At 37.7% G+C, this 9,277-nt stretch overlaps 1 pseudogene; it reads right to left on the minus strand.

The window, feature by feature from the left end:
* Positions 1 to 8,372: 8,372 nt before the first annotated feature.
* LOC120081066 lies at positions 8,373 to 8,997 on the minus strand (annotated as a pseudogene).
* Between the last annotated feature and the right edge of the window lie 280 nt (positions 8,998 to 9,277).

Here is a 9,277-nt window from a genome sequence, read left to right on the forward strand (position 1 = left end):
GTATAACCTTATAGTTTTATATTTCTCTCTGAAAATATAACCATAGTTCTTTTTCATATTCCATGGATTCTTAATGTTAAATCTTACTTTCATCAATCCTCCACTAGATGTATCTCACACCATACCGATCATATCTCAATAATCAAAATACCTCTGTGTCAATTGTTGAAAATTTCACAATCAACACAAGAATTGTCCTCAACTTGAACCCATGAGCTGCACAAAGGGACCTTATAGACCTATAGCTCCAAAGCTCCAAACGGTTTACGTAATTAACTGACAGAAACTCTTTATCACGGGATCCACCATCCATTACTGCCAGGCACTCCACTAAGACCGACAGTGACTTCCTTACAAAATTCAACAGTGTGACACCTTCCAACAGATCGGTCTAGTATTGCTCGCCAGTAACCGTTATGCCCCTTATAGTTACATCTGTCTCCTTAAGTACCACTGATCCCTCTAATGAACATAAGTCATAGTCCTACTATGACTGAGTTTTCTCTTCCAAAGAGAAGCTATGACCACTATGTTCAAGCCCCGGAATCAGCCCTTAAGGGAGTAATCTCTCTACTTATCCCTGCTTCGAGAAAGAAGTGAATTCCATCTTGTGGATTGAGTTCCTAGCTCCCAGATCAGACAAGTCTACAAAAAGGTAGGCATGTTGAGTTGACAATCTGGCAACTGTCATCGATACTAATCAAAGGACCGCCTTCAAAGTCAGGAGTTCCCAAAACACTCAAGATTGAGGTCGTGTCACCTATGGTCGTTTAGGTGAGATGTAAGTCTCTAGTATCAATGGGATTATATACAGAGTCTAGTCATCTCGTGGTCTAGGTCTTATACAAACTCTTTGTATAGGACACCCCTGCTCGCACGTCTCCACATGAATGGTCAGGATCTACCATCTGTAGTAGTTTACAACACTTGCAAACCTCTACAAAACGGGTCGTATCCGTAGTGTCACCAGGATCAGATATCCCACCTTAATCTTTATACTACAAACCTATTTAGGTTATCACTTAAGGCATGATCCACTTGTATATTACATATACATGCTTAAGTTCACATAAGATAACCAATGAGCTTTGTTTATTAGATATGAGTAAATGCCAGAATTAAATGACAATAATTTTATTCATTAAACAATGTGTATCTTTACAAAACAACGAGACTCCAGGAGAATTAGGACACCAATCCTAATAATCTTGCCTTCAAGACATGACTCGCACACAGGTAAAGAATTTTCATCTAACTCGCTTAGAAGTCCATTCTTCACTAACCTCTCAATCCTACGAGATTGATATGCCCTAATCGAAGGCCAAAGTTGGGCATTTTCCTTAGGAGAAACCTTAAGTCGTTTATTTTGAGTTATGACTGTTTTAAACATCTTTATGTTATGGAGGGAATTTTTTGTTAACGATTTTAGCACATACGAATTATTTTCCAATTTTACTGAACAAATCTCAACACTATCTTTCAGAATAAACACTTTATTCACTGAAAAGTTGAGAGTATATTTACATTCAATCAGACACTTTACAGAAATTAAGTTCCGCTTTAACTTGGGAACAACAAAAACATCATTCAAAATGATAAATTCATTCTGTAGAGTCAACTAGAGCCCTCAACTGCCCGGTGCCTACTTGCATCGTCATCTCACCAGCCTCAAGCTGCCACCAGGATCTAATCCCTTGAAAAGAAGAACAAACATGATTAGTGGCCCTAGATTTAATAATCCAGGCAGAATCATCATTCTCCACTAAACAAATTTCCAAAACTAGTAAATCTTATTTACCTTGTTTTGCTTTGGCCTTAGCCTTCTTCTTCTCCTTTAACTAGTGAGGACAATTCCGCTTCCAGTGCCCGTCCTGCTTGCAATGGAAACACTTTCCTTTGTCAATCGGTGCTAGTCGCCTACCTTGCTATGCGATAGGTTGCGGGTTAACAGGTGCCTTCCCCTTCCCCTTACCACCCTTTTTCTTCTTCCACTTGGAAGTGTTAGAAGTAGAAGGTGCAGAATTAGTTCTTGAGATCGAACCTCGATGGAACTTCTTTGAAGATGAAGCAACATTTGCCTCACCTAACTTCTTTTCCTTACTTTTTAGCAAGGATTGGAATGTCTGTAACTCGTTGAGGAGAGTTGTAAGGGTATAGTCAACTTTGTTCAGCACATTATTGCTGACAAAGTGTAGGAAACTATTTGGCAACGAGTGTAGAATGATGCTAACCTGGCTACCCTCATCGATGCGTGACCCATTCATCTCCGCCACATTAAATTGGATCATCATGTTCAGAACATGTTCAGAACAGATGTACCCTCCTCCATTTTGGGGTTAAAATTGATTTTCAGAGCTTCATACTTAAGCTGTCCAGACGGCTGTCCGAACATTCCCTGCAGGGTCTCCATGATCTCACGCACCAAGACTATAAGCTCTTGCTTCTTGACCAAAACATCGTTTAGACTGGCTAAGATGTAAGCTTAGGCCTTCTCATTCGCCCGTGTTCATCTCTCATAAGCCTCCCAAACATTTCGAGTGGCGTTCTGAGTTGGAATAGGAGGACACTCCTCCATAAGAACGAACCTCAGGTCATTGATGATCAAAATAATAGATATCGTGTGTTTCCAACTAGCATAATTTTCACCAGTCAGTTTGTCGGCATTTAAAAGAGCTAATGTGGCTGTAGCCATTTTTACGTTGCAGAAAAACATGAACAAACTTAATAAGTCTATGCACTACCACTTTTAACACCAACTTTAGTTTTAGCAAAATAGTTTCCATGAAGTGAAAAGACATCTATTTCGTAATGATGGCCCAACGATGCAGGACAAAAGTCACCGGTGAAGGAAATTGAACATGAGGATTTTCATACGCAGCGAAATGATCGTTCCAAATTTCATTCGTATATGAACATTAATAATTATAATCAAGAAACGGAAATATACAGGCTACGCATAAAACGAAATTACAACATGCTTTTTACTACCATCAAGGGAAAGAATCACACATACCTTTGAAGACTCATCTTCAATCTCCCTTGATCATGAACGCTCGAACAGACTCCAAGACTGCAACACACGAACGCTCGAACTCAGTGGTCTCCAAGATCACGAACAACCAGCAACCACCACACGGACATCGCAAACTCAACGAATGGTCTCCAAAAACCTCGACTATGTCAAGTTGAGTACGACACCACCACAATGGCTACCTTGGTATTCTGGTGTAAGAATCCAGAAGTGTGGTTGTGTTGGACTTGGTTAGAGAAGAGACTGGGAGGAACAATCGTGTAAACGATTGAGCAAGTGGGAGATGGCAGAGGTCTATCGCATAGACGATGCCTAATCGTTTAACAAATGCACTACGATCGTTTAGCAAAAGCTCCATGATCGTTTAGCTAAAGGCTAGCTGAGTACACTATCGTATAGTGTCACTCCATGATCGTCTAGTTTCTCTTCAGTTGTCGTTTAGTAAATCTCATTCACTTGACAAACACCATGAGAACTTCCGAGAATAGAATCTCAATTCAACAACTACTAAAATTAGGAAAACATTCTTCCTTTTATTTCACGGTTACCATGAAACCACCAATAACCTCCCACTCAATTGGTTATTAGAGACAAAGACATAATTATCCAATAATTAATATTACTATAAATATATATGATAACCAACTTACCATACTATGTTTATAACCTATAGTTTTAATATTTCATCTCATGAAACAAATAAACCATAGTTCTTTTTCTATTCCATGGTCCTTAATGTAAATCTCATTTACATTAATTCTCCACTTGACGTATCTCATACATCTCACCGATCATATCATATATAATCGAATTACCTCTTGTCAATTTGAACATTTCAAATCAACACCAAGAATTGATTCTCAACTTGAATCCATTAAGCTACCAAGAGGACCTTATGGACCTATAGCTCGAAGCTCCAACAATACGTGAATAACTGACTAAACTCTTTAGTCACGAGATCCACCATCCGTTAACTGTCAGTCACTCCACTAAAGACCGATAGCTGAACTTTCCTTACAATAGTATATTATGTGTCCATATCAACCAGTCAACAGTGTGATAACCTTTCAAAGATCGCCCGTAAGTACAGTTGGGCCAATAACCGTTATGTCCCTGTAGTTACATCTAACACCTTAAGTACCACTGATCGCTCTAATAAATATAAGTCTTCTCTTCCAAAGAGAAGTTGTGGCCACAATGTTCAAATCTCAGAATCAGCCCTGAAGAGAGCAATCTATCTACTTACCCCTGCTTCGAGAAAGGAGTGAATTCCATCTTGTGTAACTGAGTTCCCAGCTCCCAAATAAGAAAAGTCCCCAAAAAGGTAGGCATGATGAGTTGGCAATCTGGCCACTTTTACCTATACTAATCAAAGGATCGCCCTTAAAGGAGGAGTTCCCAAAATACTCAGGATTGAGGTCATGTCACTTATGGTCGTTCAGGTAAGATGTAAGTCTCCAGTATCAATGGTATTATACACAGAGACGAATCATCTTTGTTCGATCTTATACAAACTCTTTGTATAAGACACCCCTGCTCCATGTCTCCACATGAATGATCAGGATCTACCATCTGTAATAGTTCACAACACTTGCAAGCCACTACAAGCGGGCAGTATTCGTAGTGTCACCAGAATCAAGTATCCCTCCTTAATCCTTATACTACAGACTATTTAGGTTATCACTTAAGGCATGATCCACTTATATATCTCATACACATGCTTAAGTTTACATACGATAACCATGGAGCTTTGTTTATTGGATATGAGTTAATGTCAGATAAAATAACTCTTATTTTATTCATAACAATGTGTATAAATTACAAACTACGATACTCCGGGAGAATTAGGACACCAATCCCAACAATCTCCCACTTGTCCTAAGAACTACGATCGGAAGCAAGATCTTTCCATGAGCGGAAGCAAACTAATAATTTGAACACTTTAAACTAACCCAAAAACTAATACTCAACTTGAATCCATTGAGCTACCAAGGGGACCTTATGGACTTATAGCTTGAAGTTCCAACGGTACGTGAATAGCTAACTAAACTCTTTAATCACAAGATCCACCATCCGTTAACTGTCGGGCACTCCACTAAAGACTGATAGCTGTATTCTTCTCACTACAGCTACATTTCTGCATCCATTGGATATAGCCAATCAACAATACAATAACCCTTCACAGATCACTCGTAAGTACAGTTGGGCCAATTTACATTTTGCCCCTGTAGTTATATCTAACTCCTTAAATACCCCTGATTCCTCTAATGAACAATACGTCATAGTCGTACTATGAGTGAACACCTCTCGGGTCATGAGAAAGTGTGTGGTACCACATCGTTCAAGACCCGTAATTAGCCCTTAAATGAGCAATCTATCTACCTATCCCTGCTTCGGGGAAGGAGTGAATTCCATCTTGTGTAGCTAGTTCCTAGCTCCCCAATTAAACGAATCCCCAAAGTGGTAGGTTTGAATTGACAATCTGGCCACTTGTACCCATGCAAATCAAAGAACCGCCCTTATAGGCAGGAGTTCCCAACTCATTCAGGATTAAGGTCATGTTACCTATGGTTATCCTAGTGAAATGAATGTCCCTGTCATGAACAGCGTTATATAACAAGACTAAACACTTTGTAGTCCGGTCTTATACAAACTCCTTTGTATAGGACACCCAGCTCGCATGTCTTCATATGAATGATCAAGATCAGACCATCTGTAGCACTTTACAACACTTGTAACATCTAACAACCGGATCGTATCCGTAGTGTCACTAGGATAAGGTTTTCCCCCCTTTATCCATATACTACAGACCATTTAGGTTATCATTTAAGGCATGATCCACATGTATATCTCCACATACATGCTTAAGTTACAACGATAACTAGGGATCTTAGTTTATTTGTTTGTGATAAATGCAAATAAAATATTTCATATTTCATAGACAACAGTGAAGAAAATATCGCATATTATTACATCACAAGCGTTTGTTCATACCAGTGTTTACAAACTATAGAACCCTACGAGATTTAGGGCATTAACCCCAACACATTGGATATAACCAGTCAACAGTATAATGACCCTTCACAAATTGCTCGTAAGTACAGCTAATCCAAAATTACCTTTTTGCCCCTATAGTTACATCTAACCCCTTAAGTACCACTGATCTCTCTAATGAACAATAAATCATAGTCTAACTATGACCAAACCCCTCTCGGGCCAGGAGAGGGTATGGCATACATTGTTCAAACCCCAAAATCAAGCCTTAAGGGAGCAATTTATCTACTTACCCTGATGTTGGAGAAGAAGTGAATTCCTTCTGGTGTAGCTGTGTTCCCAACACCCTAATCACACGAATCCCTAATATGGTAGGTTTGTTGAGTCGATGATTTGGCCATTTTCACCCATACAAATCAAAGGATCCTTTATAGGCAAGAGTTCACAACTCACTCAGGATTCAGGTCATGTTATCTATGGTCATCCCGGTGAAATGTAAGTCTCTATTATGGATGGTGTTATATAATGAGATTAAACATTTCGTGGTCCGATCTTATACAAACTCCTTTGTATAGAATATCTCCACTCACATATCTTCACATGAATGATCAGGATTAGATCATTTGTAGCATTTTACAACAATTGTAACATCTTCAAAGTGGGTCATACTCGTAGTATCACATCTACTACAGACCATTTAGATTATCACTTAAACATGATCCACTTGTATGTCTCTACATACATGTTTAAGCTACAAGATAACCTTGGATGTTAGTTTATTGGTTTGTGGTTAATGCAACTAATTTTGAAATAAAACATCACATATTTTATTACATAAATAAAATGCTTGTACAATACAATTACAAACTATAGGACCCTATGAGACATCAACCTCAACATATTCAAGATAATCCAAGAAACCCATAAGAAAACACCAAAAAAAAAAACTCACCCAACTAGAAGATTCGGCGAGGGGTGGTGGAGGAGACATGAAACTGAGAAGAGAGAAAGATTCGATGGATCTGGTGGCGCGGGTCACAACTGCGTGGTTCTGCGTCGAAGGAAGGCAGCTGGAAACTCTGGTGGTGACTGGGCTGAGACGCTCTTCCAGACAGCGGACGCGAACAAATTCGAGCGTTGGGTGACAAATAGCACGACGGTGTCGCGATGGCTAATATGAGAAGTGGCACACGATTGGTCTTGTTCGACCTAGCGACAAGAGCGACTAAAGAAGACCGTCAGAGTAGTGGTCATGGAGTTTGAATGTTGAACGCGGCTGGGTCACGAGCAGAGAAGAAAAGCGTTTGGGAGGGGGGGGGGGGGGGGGGGAGGGGGGTTCTTGTGCGCGCCAAAGAAAAGAGAGAGAGAAAGTAATCTTTTCTTTTCTTTTCTTTTTTCTTTTTTTATAAACCAAAACTTATATATATATAATTCTTTTTTTTAAAACCTTTTCTTTTCCCTTTTCAAATTCCAAAACTCTCTTTAAATCTAAACCAAATAAATTCAAATCCTATAAATACAAAATTTAATAAAATCCTATCCAAAATTATTTTAAATCTTCCATACACAAAACAAATTGAATTATTTTAATAAATAATCCAATCTCCATTTGCAGGCTAAATTAAGTCCTAATTAATTCAAAATAATCCAATTGAATTTAACTACACCAAATACTTAAATCTCGAATTTCAATTTATCCAAATATTTCGAAATAAAATAATATTTAATTACATTAAAAAATGAGGGAGTTACATATATCCTAAAAAAAGAATGAAGTTTATGTATCAAATAATTAATCTTTTTCCATTCTTGGTTTTGAAATCATTGAAGAATAATTATTGTTTAATTAATTAATCTATGAAATTTATATAAGATTGCTACGCTTAATTTTATAAATTAAATATAAACACAATTTTTGTTTATAAAATTTTGATAGTATTTCTTATAAATAACAAAAGACAGTCATCTTTGATTTCCACCAATCTTATTCTCAAATATCATATATTTTCAACATCTATAAAACTATAAACCAAACAACCCCTAAAAATTCATCACAAAGTGTAGTGTAGATTTGGATCTTCAACCCAAAAAAAGCTCAACCATTAGAGTAAAGTCATTTTTTAAAGTGATGCTTTAGGTAAGAAAATATTTTTGTAAAATCGATTCATTACCAAAAAAGCTAAGTACTTTCCTTAAAAAAAATTAAATATTTTTAAAAAGATATTTTACTTGTAGTTGTAAAACAATGGATAATTACGATAGATAGAAAAATAAGACAAAATATCTAAAAATATCACTTATCTTTAAAATATTTCTAAATATAGATAACATTGACTAGTCACTTTTTTTAAATTCCATGTTTGCCCACTGAAAAATAGGGCACCTTCTTCTTCTTCCCTTTCTTTTTCTAATCACGCCGTCCTCCAAAATCTGATTCTTCAAGAGATAGAGTCCTCTAGTTGTTAACAATCCCACAATTAGTAGTCTCAGAATGAAGGGCCAGCAGCGGCGAAGGAAGTGGGATTGCAATCGGCGGCAAGTGTAAAGATTCAAGCGGCGGCGGATGTCTCCGTTGAGGAAGCGGTCCAGCGAGAAGTAGAGTCTGAAGAAGCGGACCAGCTTTCATGACGGCCTGTAAGAACTTACCCTTTTATGGCAACGGCTTATTGGAGATCCAATCGAAGATTTCTGGTGGTGGAGGAACGGGAGACGAAACGGAAACGATGCTCTCGTCGCAATCAGAGGAAGAGAAAGCGTTTTGAGAGTCGAATCCTGATGTGGGATCGTCGTCAATGGTGGACTTGCAGACGAAGGAGGACGATGATGGAAGAAGAGTTTCTTAAGAAGAAGCTTGTCGATTTTTTTTCATTAGCTTCATCTCTTTCATTAATAGCTTGATTCAAATCATCTCACTGCAAAATTGATTTGTTCCAGCTCAAGACTTGTGCATAAAAGTGAATGGTGTAACTCATCAATATTCTGCTAAAAACACACCAAATCAAGAAGGTGGTAATTTTTCAAATTGAAAACTTACCGTATCTATTACTGATAATAGTACTTTGGTTGCAACTATCAACAATAGTAATTAATAACACATTTCTTAAATTGAAATTTATATAATAACTATAAGTGATATTCACTAGTACATTTCTTAAATTGAAAAATAGCACCTAGCTTTCTGGTAAAAAATAAAAAAATCCACGTCCAATCACCATTCCGCTTCTTGGTTTTCTCAAATTGAAAGTGATGGGT

Source organism: Benincasa hispida, chromosome 7 (genome assembly GCF_009727055.1).
Source record: "Benincasa hispida cultivar B227 chromosome 7, ASM972705v1, whole genome shotgun sequence".
Taxonomy (NCBI): domain Eukaryota; kingdom Viridiplantae; phylum Streptophyta; class Magnoliopsida; order Cucurbitales; family Cucurbitaceae; genus Benincasa; species Benincasa hispida.